The 12,842-nt window shown below is 42.0% G+C and overlaps 1 long non-coding RNA gene across 1 annotated transcript; it reads left to right on the forward strand.

The window, feature by feature from the left end:
- The first annotated feature begins 470 nt into the window (after positions 1-470).
- On the forward strand, positions 471-6,069 carry LOC138884369 (uncharacterized). Its single transcript, XR_011404554.1, has 3 exons — positions 471-704; positions 2,433-2,500; positions 5,821-6,069. It is a non-coding gene; the product is annotated as an uncharacterized lncRNA (long non-coding RNA).
- The last annotated feature ends 6,773 nt before the right edge of the window (positions 6,070-12,842 follow it).

Genomic DNA, 12,842 nt, shown 5'->3' on the forward strand with positions numbered 1-12,842 from the left:
ATCCATATGAAGATGAGTTAGAAATGAGTTTCGATTCAATAGCTATACATAATTTAGACACATAAAAACAAAGTCCCAGTTAAAACAGCAATTAAAGAGCACTAAAGACAAAGGAAACAAGGCTGGTATATAGAGCAATAATGATAGCATACCAATGAGAAAAACAAGAAGGAAAAGAAGATGTGACAGAGAAATGCTAGCTGTGCTAAAAGACAAAAGTGACAAGTGACATAAAGTAAAGAAGATGTGACAAGAGGTAATGTTAGTTGTGCTATTAGATAAGTTAAAATTTTGAGTGGAAGAAAAAGTTACAAACACGGAAGGAATCTCCGACCAAACCATGTGAAGATGGGGCCCAATGAAGTATCTTGCAAGGCTGGACAAGATAGATTTCGGAATTGTTTGAAATCTGTTTTTCAAATCCGTTCCAAAATTTAGCTATAAAAAGGAGAAGGAAGCAGAAGAAAAATAAGATCGAAGAGAAGAAAAACACTCTGAAGAAAACCCATCCAACCAACCTTTTCATCATCAACCTCCTTTCCAAAACCCTTTGTAAAATATTTCCTTATGAATACTTTAGTAGTTCCTCCTCTAAGCTTGTAAAATAAATAAGGCCTTATGCTTATGTGTGATCGTTTTTAATTCTCAAAGCTCAGTAGACTTTTTCGGGTTTCCCAAAAGGGAAATCTCTCTCCTATAAGCATGTAAGTTACTCATATTTTATCTAAACTATGTTCCTGTTAGATATTACCCCTGTTTAGTTTTAAAAAAAATTGTTATCTTGTATAGTTTTATGTTTCATGTTCATATGATCGATTATTAGATATCACTCTTAGTATATGGTTAGCTTCTGTGACGACCCGGCCTGTCGTCACGTGAGTTACCACCCTGTTTATCCCATTTTATGGTTCTTCATGTTTCGTTATCGGTATTCGGTGTGTTAGAGTTAAATCGGATTGGTTTTGATAGGAAATGAGACACTTAGTCTCTTTTAAGGAGGTTTAAGTTGGAAAAGTCAACCGAACATTGATTTATGTGTTAGAGGGATCGAATTTGAATTCCGATGATTCGTTTAGCTTCGAAAGATAATTTGTGACTTAGGAGTGTGATCGGAAGTAATTTGGAGGTCCGATGTTGAATTAGGCTTGAATTGGCGAAGTTAGTATTTTGGCGAATTCCGGTTGATAAGTGAGATTTTGATCCGGGTGTCGGAATGAAATTCCGAGAGTTGTTGTAGCTTCATTGTGTCATTTGGGATATGTGTGCAAAATTTCAAGTCATTCGGACATCGTTTGGTCGGGTTTTTGATCGAATGTGTGTTTTAGAAGTTTTAAAAGAATTTAGGCTTGAATTCGATATAATTTGATGATTTTGGCGTTAGTTGAGGTGTTTTAACGATTGGAGCAAGTTTGGATAATGTTTTAAGACATGTTGGTGCTTTTAGTTGAGGTCCCGAGGGCTTCGGGTGGATTTCGAAAGGTTAACGGAATGGAATTCGGACCCAAAAAGAAAAGAAAAAGTTGCTGCAATTTCTGCTGCTAAGCTGTCTTTGGACAGCAAATGTGCAGTCGTGGAGCGTACTTCGGAGGCCTATATCTTTTGATCTACAAGGAATTTTGAGATGATTCAAACACGAAAGTTGTAGCCCTTCGCGTCTAGTTTCCAGAAAGCTAGGTAAATCGTAATTTTGACATCTGTAGAGAAAGTTATGATCGATTGAAGATGACTGGTGGAGCAGTTTCTCCAGAATTTTCTGATTTCATGGAACCGACTTTAGAAGCTCATATCTCGGGATATATAAAGAGTTATATGGTGTACAACCTATCAAATTAAAGATCTTCAAGTCTAGTTTCTAAATATTCAAACCGTTTGTAATTTGGATATTTATACAAGACTTTATGGGTATTTAAACAGAAAGTGTCCGACAAGGGAAAATTTTAATAGGATGTACAACTTGTATAGCACAAGTGCAAGGTACAACTCGACGAAGCACGGACGGATTCTTTAAACACGGATTTGGCTTATTTCTTTCATTTCTTTCATTTGGCTTGGATGATTTTGGAGAGAATTTCAAGGGGGATTTTATCAAGCATCAAAGGTGAGTTGTTTCTACTTATTTCCAAGTTAAATACAAGATTATATGTGAATTAGAACATGAAAATCAGTAGAAAAGTGGAGTTTTAGGGCTTGTGCTTTTTGAGATTTTCTAGGATCGATTTGAAGGGTCAAACGAGCTCCGATTTTTGTGTTCTTTATATGTACGGACTCGTGAAAGGAGGAAGAACATTTTGGTATAAAAATTTCTGAGTTTTGAGACGTGGGCCCGGGGCTTGGGTTTCGTCAAATTCGTTAATTTTGATATTTTTCGAGTGTTTTCGATTGGGTATTGTCCCTTTAGCATAATGCGACATATTCATTGTGATTTTGAGCAGATTCGTCGGACGAGGAGGCTAATTTGAGAGGCAAGGGAATAGAGAGCTAGAGCTTTGGCCGGTTTGAGGTGAGTAATTGATGTAAATGATGTCCTGAGGGTTTGAAACCCAGAATTTCACATCGTAACGCTATATTGAGGTGACTTGCACGCCGGATAACGGACGTGGGGTAGAGCACCATTGGGGATTGTGACTTAGTCCGTCCCGAGAGATGTTTTTACCTTGTTTTCTACTTGAACTAAATTGAAAATCATCCTTACTTGGATTTAATTGTTACATTTGGGCTTCTTGCCAATTATTTGAATCCTTCAGGGATTGACATCACTATTTTCGCATACATGCATATCATTTGATCTCAGTCCAAGGTTTTAAATACTGTTTTGCAAATTCAGCCATCTTTCTAAGATTTGAAAACTTAAATGATATTTCTAAATGATATTTCGGGCTGAGAACTACTATTTTACAAATGCCCAAGGGGCTTATTATGATATCTAGACTGAGCATGGATCGGGCTACGCGCCGCAGCAGTGATTTGAAACAGTGGTAACAATGACACTGTATGATGTGACTTGAAACAGTGGTAACAATGGCACTGTGTGATATAAATTGGTCAGGTAATAATGACTGACCAGGACTTGATTGAAGCCATGAGATGGCTTGTTATTGCGCTCGGGCTGTAGGAGCCCCTCCGGAGTCTGTACACACCCCCAGTGAGCGTCGTCGACGATAAATAAAATGGATGGCTCGGGCTGCACGCCGCAGTGGGTACTAGAGAGTACCATCTGTAAGCACGTGATTTTTGCTTCACGGACAATCGCTCCAAAAGAAAATAAAAATAGTGACAAATGGCTTCGCTGTACAATTTTTCGATCTTTCCGTAACATGTGTTGTTGGTCATTTGTGGGTCTGTCCATTTTGCATCCAGTCATTATCAAACAAAAATACAAAAATATGTGTCAGTAAAAGAAAATTCAAAAAATATATATATGTGTGCATCGTTCGTTCTAGGCTTTTAGTTAACTTACTTAAATATTTTTGTGATAATTGTGTTAAAATGTTACATTGTTGTTTAGTTTTAATTTCGTTATTTTATTATCTATTATTTTTATTTTTGTTTTAAAAGAAAAAATGAAATTAGAAAACAAAGAGTGAAGGAAATCGGTTTGGGCCAAAAGAAGAGAAACAAAAACAGGCCCAACCAGCACTCAGACCCAGTCCAAGTCCAGGCCTGCCCAGGCACCTCCTGAAACGACGCCGTTTCAGGCAAATCCATCTCAGCCGTTCCAATCAATCCAATCCAACGGTCCAGGATCACTATCAGTAACCCGTTTCAAAACCCGACCCAGGAACCAATCCGATCCAACCCCTCACTTAAACCAAACGACCCCGTTTAACTACCAAACGACCCCGTCTCATTTCTCACCCTCAGATCCAAGTCGTTGAGATCATATGATCTAACGGCTCAGATCCGATCAACCTCCCCATATATAAACTCAGCCCTTACCCCGCACCCCCTATCCGAACCCCACCCCTCACTCGTCTCCTTCCCCAACCTGAAACCCCCAAACCCTAGCAAGCCGCCCTAGTTTCCCTTCCACCAAAACCCGGCGGCATGAACGCCGGTGGCCACCTCCCGAACACCCTAAGACCCCCTCACTCCCCTGAACACGAATCCACTAACCACGAACCTCGAATCATCTCCTATCGTCTCGAATCTGGATTTGAAGATTCGAGACAAAACTCGATCTACACCAAACCTCACCATCTTTGTATCAGACACTCCCCTGACCTTCCTCGTGACCAAACCAAGCTTGGTTTGGTCCGAATCTACCCACAACTCCCTAAAAATCAGATCTGGAAATCCAGACCTTAGAACACATGCACCTGGGGAATCCGGCCGGTTTTCGACAAGGGTTTGAGGTCTAATAGACCTTAATCAAGGTGTTCTCATGTGAGAACACCCTGATTAAAGTTTGTTCGGCCTCAAGAGTTCGAAGTTGAGTCTGATTTGGGGTCCATTTTGATTTCAAACTTTGTCGGTAAGTTTTTTCTTTCCCTTTTCGTTTATATTAACTGCTGATTAAGTCATTATCATGCTTTGTGGTAATTGTTTGTTATTTTCTGATAGTTTCTTAAATTACTTTCATCTCTGTAAAGACCTTTTATTTGGTCGATTGTCTTCTGTTTGTGTGCTGAATACACTCTGTGATAAACATGATCGTCAGTTAGATTAGTCGTCAAATGAATTAATTCATATAGGCCCAGTAATTTAACAAAAGTTGTCTGATACCCTTTAGGTCCCTGAACGTATTGTTTATATGAGCGACTGGTTATTACCTGTTATAATTAGTATAGTCGACTCTATAAATGTCGTCGATTAGTTTTCTATAACTAATGAGTCGAATGAGCTAATAATGTCGCATGACTAATTGTACCTTGTCACTGACTGGATGCCCAGCATTGTCTGAAATGGTTTGTTTGCATTGTAAAGGGTCAGTCCAGGCAGTCTTGAATTTGAACTTTCATCAGTTCAAAAATGCCCTGATGCTGCAATAGGCAGGGGCAGTAATAAGCAAGGTTAAACAGGGGTAATCTGGGGTTTGAAAAGGGCAGAAAAGGTTAGTTTAAATGAAGCTGACAAGTAGGGTACTAATTAAGATTAAACTAATACCAATGGGGAACAAAACATGAGGGCATGGGTTTAAAAGGAATACTAAAATAAGCCCATAATCCTGGATTAAAGAATAAACCAGGCGTGGGGAGCAAATGGCTGGCATGAAGAGATGCTCAAGCATGGGTTTAACAGGGTATGGGCAGGCTGCAAGTTGCAGCATGAGGGCAGCCTAGCTGCACTGAGTCATTTGGCTTATAAATAGGCCATTTGAGAACTTAAAAGGGACTGGACTTTTAGTCTTCAGAAAAAGAGAAAACAAAGTGGAATTTTTAGTCTTAAGGCTGGAGTTTTAATCTGAAGAGAGGTCTAGTGAGTCCAAAGAAAAACTGAAAAAAAAACATAAGGTAGCTTCCAGTAAAAATTGCAACCAAACACTGTCTGAAAGTTGTATAAGAGTGCATTTTGGTCAAGCTGTTTTGGCCAAGTTCTGTTGCTTGCATTGACTGAGTTGTTTGTGGTTGTTGAACTGGTAATTTTACTGCATTTGAACCCTCAGTTACTGTTGTTATTTCCCTACTCTTTCCTGGGATTGCTGGTGTGGTACTCGACTATTTGCTGGTACCCTTTTCTGGGAAATATTGTTGGTTGTCTGAGGGCTGTGGAAAACATTTGATTGTTGGTTTGTTGTTGTGCTGTTGCTGTGTATCTGTTGTTGCTGTGTTTACTGCATACTGCCCAGCTGATCACTCCTTTCTTCTTTGTCCTCTATACCAGGTACACAATTAATACCACCAATGTAACTGAAAGTTTGAGCATGAATGCAAAAGAGAGGACCTGCAGATTGTTTTTTATATATATACATGAACTGTTACATTAAATGTCATGAAATAGTTACATTTTCGTTTGGACAATAGAAGTAGCCTACATACTCAGTATATCAATGTAGGTTAATGAATGTTAGCCATGTATGTATGCTGTTAGGTGAAAAACAGTCCCAGTGTAATAAGTTGTATTTTAGACTTAGTCTGATGGTGTAGTATATTCTCTAATGTAGGCCAAATAGGAAAACTATCCACTTTAGTTAAAGTTCTTTCTCCTTTTGCCAGATTGTCACATATAAATTGATAAACTCATTTCACAGAACAAAGAATCAGTTCAGGGCCTCAACCTCATGAAGGTCGAGCCCAAATCGAAGCAAACCAAGTAGGCCCGCATAGAACAAGCAGAGGCCCAGGTCTGGCCTATCACGCATGGGCTGGATTTGGGCCCATGATTATTTGTTCGGCTGACTGTACATGCAACCTCATTTCTGATTTTTTTAGCTTTTCTTAATGTCATTACAAACAACTTGCAAGCGTTTAATTAATTAGGACTATCTACTGTTTTCAATTGATAAAGACAAACACGACAAGAAACGTAGTTGTTATAGGATATCCTTTTAAAAATAAGAACGAGATGAGCCTCGATGAAAATAAACAAAACGCGCAGATGCGGGGCCCTTGTTTAAATGTGTATTATCAAAGCATTTAGGTTCCAGGACGGGTTGTTTAGCAAATCTCACAACCCTCCTAAAATAACAATACGTTAGACTCTTTAGGACGCGCCTTAATAAATCTTACCTTCTTAAACTCGGGTGCGCATTTATGTGACCCAAATCCAATTCTCAACGGAGTCGAAATGTGTTTCTAATCACGGGTACATTGATTGTGACGTGGTTCGAGATGCATGTCCATGACGTTGCAAATTCATTAAAAAATAAGAACGAGACGGGCCTCGCCAAATAAAAATACAAATTGCGGGGCCCTCAGTAAATATTTGCTTTTAAAAATTATTTGGACTTCGGGATGGACCGTTTAGTAAAATTCCACGGTCTTACCCAAAATAAATACGCTAGTCGCTTTAGGCGCGTCTTTAATAATTTAATTTCCTTAAACTCGGGTGCGCATTGATGTGACCCAAATCCAAATCTCAACGGAGTCAAAGTGTGTCGACGACCACGGGTACATTGATTGTAACGCGGTTCGAGATACATTTTCACAACGTTGCAATTCCTGATAAAAACAGTAAAATGATAAAAGCGGTTAAAAGTTAAATTTTGCACATAAGTTCACACTTGTATAAAATCAGATAATCAAGCCGAATATGACAGTTGAGCGACCGTGCTAGAACCACGGAACTCGGGAATGCCTAACACCTTCTCCCGGGTTAACAGAATTCCTTATCCGGATTTCTGGTACGCAGACTGTAATATAGAGTCATTATTTTCCTCGATTCGGGATTAAAATTGGTGACTTGGGACACCCTAAATCTCCCAAGTGGCGACTCTGAAATAATTAAACGAATCCCGTTTCGATTGTCCTTTAATTGGAAAAACTCCCTTGTGCCCTCACAGGTACGTAAAAAGGAGGTGTGACAGCTCTGGCGACTCTGCTGGGGATAGACCCAGAACCACTGGTTCAGGGTTAAGAATTCGAGCTTAGAATAATTGTTATTATTTGGCTTTATTTCTTATCTGATTTTATTACATGTTTTTGAGCCTAATGTGCTAAATGCTGCTTTTACTGCTTTGATATTGTTGGAACTGTACATATAAACTGTGCCGAAACCCTTCTCTTCTCTCTTGAGGAGCTCACGCTGGTCGTGGCTTCTTTCTGTTAGTGTCATATGCCCAAAATAGAACGAGGATTCGGAGGAGTTGCAAAATCGGATGGCCTTTTGGTTACCGGTACACAGCTCCCATCCTTGGCTCGAGTTGTTCGCTCGGGTAAGCCAGGTCTAGAACAAACACCTAGGTTTTAAAACTTAGTATAACAAAGCCTCATGCCGGATCCCTAGTAGGAACGTTTATTTGCATCATGTGCATTTGACTTAGGGGACTCAACACAGGGGTTGGGTCCGTCTAGGACAAGCAACCTGAGAATAAAGACCATCCTGCTACATCCTGTTTGCTTTATGCATTTACTTGTTTCAAGGCTTGCATGCTGACCGGTTTCTGAATATCGGGAATGTTTGGAAAAGGAAGAGGAATAACGGTTAAGGGGTTAATTATTTATTCTTGAAAAGTCACAAAAATGGTTAAAGCTCTGCCAGAATTTTGAAAAAAAGAAAAAAAAATGTGTGTCTTATTAATTTGTTTTAAAAAGAAAAAAAGGAGTCTTTGATTCATTTTTTAGAGAAAAATAGTGTGTCCCCAAGATTCGATTTATGCCCGAACTACGTCAGTTTGATTCTCGCATGGTGCGGGATACGTAGGCAACCCCCATCGGGCTCAACTTGTTTTTCAAAATATAGGTACAATCCAAAGAACGAAAGTTCTTAAGGTAACATCATACTTTTTCGAAAACAACCAAATTTCATTTTTCTTTTAGAAGTGTGTCAATTTGGTATTTGAGTCTAATGAGTCTGGATATTTGCTTAATCACCCCAATAAACATGCAGAATGAGCATGAGTTCAAGTTTGCCGGTAACAGTGAGAAGCAAAATCCCCCTGGAAGTACGATTATGGTGGGAAGATTTGGAAAAATCAGAGCAAGACAGGGTCAAACTGCACCTGGGAGGTTTGGTTGATTTGTTGAAGGTCAGGCCTCGGTGCGACATCATAAAGGCTTTGGTTACATTTTGGGATCCGGCTCACAACGTGTTCCGTTTCTCAGATTTTGAACTCACCCCAACATTAGAGGAAATGGCAGGTTACATGGACGTCACTGAAGGTTTGAGACACAAATACCTGATCGCTCCAAGGGCTGTGAATTCACACAAATTCATGGATCTGTTGAAGATAAGCAAAGGAGTCTCATACGCTGAGTTGGATAGAGGTTTTTCTACCCTACAATTCATATACCAGAGGTACGGGAGCAAAGGAGGATTTAATGATCCAGAAAATGGTATTTGCAGCAGGGGAAATCTGGTAAAATGGAATGAACATAGGCGGTTCGCTTTTATGGTGGCATTTTTGGGCCTTGTGGTGTTTCCCCGAAAAGATAGAAATATCGACCTGAAGGTGGCTGGAATCGTCAAAATCCTGATTACCAACGATAAAAGCATCCTTGCTCCCATGATAATGTCAGAAATATACCGAGCCCTCACGGCTTGTAAGGCTGGAGCAGACTTCTTCGAAGGGTGCAACTTGTTGTTACAGATGTGGATGATCGAACACTTGTGTCACCACCCTCAGTATATGCGCTACATGTCTACAAATGGGGGCTGCATCGAGGGTTATAGCCTAAGGGTTTCAGGTTTCCGATCACCGGGAGGGTTTGAAGAATGGATATCCTATCTCCGGATCATCACCGCAGACCAAATAAACTGGACTTTGGGTTGGCTTTCTGTGGAAGAAATCATATACATGCCCGCCACTGGTCCTCACTTCCTCTTGATGGGACTCAGGGGTATTCAACCTTATGCCCCTTACAGGGTAATGAGACAGTTGGGAAGATGTCAAGTACTACACCCGGACGAAGATCTCAGCACTTATGCAGTCGAGGTCAGCAGTGACGGCCAATTTCCTGAAAAGACAGTTCGTTGCATATGGAGTGAATGCCAGTACTTAACGGCGAATACCCGAGTAAATGATTTGTCTAGGGGTGAAGTCTCGCCGGCCTATATCACTTGGCAGAACAAGAAGAACATCGTAAAACGGCCAACCAAACGGCCTCACCTCCGAAATTTTGTTGAGTCATCGCAAGAACAATGGGACTGGCTCGCAAAAGAGGAAGGTTACCTGGTTGAAATTAGGAAGCTGAAGCGACAAATTGAAAGGATGGTATTCGAAAACAACGTACAAGTCGCCCAAGAGCAGGCTGAAAAAGACAAGTTAGCCCAAGAGAACCAAACCCTGAGGGCCCGCCTCCGCCAAGCCAGTAAGAATAACATCGACCGACAGAAGCGCTGCTCCGACGAAAGATTGATAGCCAGTTTGAGAAATCAGGTCATCCAGAGCCAAGATGAATTAGACCAATCAGAGGCCTGCATAGCAAGGATGAGGGTCAAATGGGCAGAAGGTACAATGGCCCGGAGGAAGCGCCTACAGCAAGTCATGAGGAATTGTGAACTGAGCGTCAAAGCAGCAAAGGAAACAAATTCCGCCATGCAAGAGCGGATCTTCAAGCAAACACAAGATGCCCAAGCCGACAGGAGACGCTATTACAATACAATGACAAAGATGGAAAGGCAAATGGATATGTTCCAGGATCAGCTCGCCGCCAATGCACAAACGCTAGGATTAAAAAGTCGACAGATAAGGCAGCTGTTCGCAGAAAGGGACAACATTCGAGCAAGAATTGACAAAATCGGGCATTACATCTACCTAAAATGTTTGGCATGCGAGCAAACACCTCGAGAAACCCTCATTGCTTCCATCATGGGCTGCGTCCACCGGATTATGAACGAGTTGAAGATCCTGCAAAGAGACCTTACACCTAGGGCCGCGAAAGGGCCGAAAGATGCCTCGTGGGTCCCTAAGTTGGAAAATTAGTTGATGATCGAGTCCTGATCGTTTTGTTTGTTGTTTCCCCACATGTTGTTTTCTTTTCCTCAAACCAAGTTTAAAACCGTGGAGTCTGTACTGTTGCTATTTTGTTTGAAATAATGTGTAATAGCAAATTTTGATAATGAAATTAAGCAACTCCGGAAGAATTTCTATGTGTCTTTACTTTAAGGCAGAACTACGCCTGGTCTGATTCACGAGGGGACGTGATACGTAGGCAATCCCCATAAGATTCGACCGCTTTTAATAAATAAAGAAAAGAAAATGTAAAACGCAGGGTTTCGCAAAATACTTTAAAGGGACGAATGAGCAAACCGGGATGACGCATGTTGTTTGAAGCAAAGCATGTAGAAACGGTTAACTGCCTAGGTGCATTGCATCCTCTATGTGTTATGATCAAATCTGTTAAGCTCTAACACTAACAAAGTTTGTTGTTGTCTGATATCAGACAGTTAGTTGTTAAAGAATTCTGGCAACACATTCATACCAAACCAGATCCAAAGGACCGGTAGCAACAAGCATGACTACTTCGGAGAATAGCAATGAGGAAGAAAGGCCGATGAGCCAGTTGTTAAAAGAAGCGATGGAAAAGATTGAAAGGATGGGACTAGAAATGAATGCAATGCAACTAGCCCTAGCCAAAACACAAAAGAGTCCTGAAACACTGGGACACATGCCGGAGTACCCTCACTCTGGCCCTTCCACAAGCCGCCCAAATCCCCTTTATCATCAAGAAAGAAGCCCTCATGATTCCCAAGCTCCACCACCCCATCAACCTCTCCCAACACCCAATATTCCCATTTTTGTGGGACCTGCATCAGCCCCTTTGCAGCGAACGACCAGTGAGCCATTGTTTCAGGCTCACGATACCCAATACTATCCCCCTGAGCCTACATTCCATGCACCCGAACCACAGGCTTACAATCCACATTTGGAAGTACCGGCAGAGGTTGAGAAGCCGGTTAAGGCCCCTGAACAGGATGAAGTGTTGAGAAAGTTCAAAAGCCTGGAGCAATCCTTCAGGAACTTGCACGGGTTGGGCAATCAAGTCAGCGTGGCATACAAAGATCTGTGCCCTTTCCCGGATGTCCAACTCCCGGCTGGGTTCAAGATGCCCAAGTTTGATTTATATGAAGGGCACGGTGATCCCATGGCACATTTGCGGGGATTCTGTAGTAAAATGAGAGGGGCAGGAGGCAAGGATGAGCTCTTGATAGCTTATTTCGGCCAAAGTCTGAGCGGATCTGCACTGGAATGGTATACCAGGCAGGATTTCAGCAGGTGGTACACGTGGGATGACCTGGCGCAGGCTTTTGCAGGTCATTTCCAGTACAATCTGGAGATAGTCCCTGACCGTCTCACGTTATTGAGAACTGGGAAGAAACCCGGGGAAAGTTTTCGCGAGTTCGGGTTCCGCTGGAGAGAACAAGCAGCTAGAGTCGATCCTCCCATGAGAGAGGGAGAGATGGTGGACTATTTTTTGCAGACATTGGATCCAACCTACTTTGGTCACTTGGTGACAACGGTTGGAAAATCTTTCAACGAGGTGGTCAAAATAGGGGTCATGATAGAAGAAGGTTTGAGGTCGGACAAGATCTTGAACTATTCGGCACTCAAAGCCACGACCCAGGCTATTCAAAGCGGCACGGGGGTGCGCTGAGAAGAAAGAAAGAAGAGGTTGCCACGATCGAGGCAGGCAGTTGGTCCAGGGCTGGCAGGCCGCACTACAACCAACCCAGGCCTCACAGGTCAAACTACCCATACAACCCACCACAAAATTTCTATCCACCTCGAGAACCACATTGTTCCGTACACCAAGCCCAGGTATACACTCAGCCTCCGGTTCGCCCACAATGGCGCGCACCGGCTCCCCAGAACATATATGCACCACCACAAAACACCTACCCTCCACCAAGGGCATATAGAAACCCTTCAGGGGCAGGTTTCCGGGGAAATCCAGATGCTAGGAATGACAGGTTGCGGAAGCAAAGAACCTTCACAGAGCTGGGAGAAACCTACACCGCTTTGTTCCACAAGCTGCGGCAATTGGGTTTGGTTAGTCCTGTCCATACTCGGGAACCAAATCCCCCGCCTCAGAATTTGGATCGTTCAATCAGTTGTGAATACTGTTCAGGGATGCTCGGGCACGATACCGAGAAGTGCTGGAAGTTAAGGCATGCCATACAGGATCTTATTGACACCAATAAGATCGAGGTCCAGACACCGGAGGCTCCTAACATCAACCAAAACCCACTGCCAGCGCACCACGAAACTCACATGATTGAGTTGGTGTGTGAGGGAGGAGAATTAA

This window comes from Nicotiana sylvestris, chromosome 12 (assembly GCF_000393655.2).
Source record: "Nicotiana sylvestris chromosome 12, ASM39365v2, whole genome shotgun sequence".
NCBI classification, from domain to species: Eukaryota; Viridiplantae; Streptophyta; class Magnoliopsida; order Solanales; family Solanaceae; genus Nicotiana; species Nicotiana sylvestris.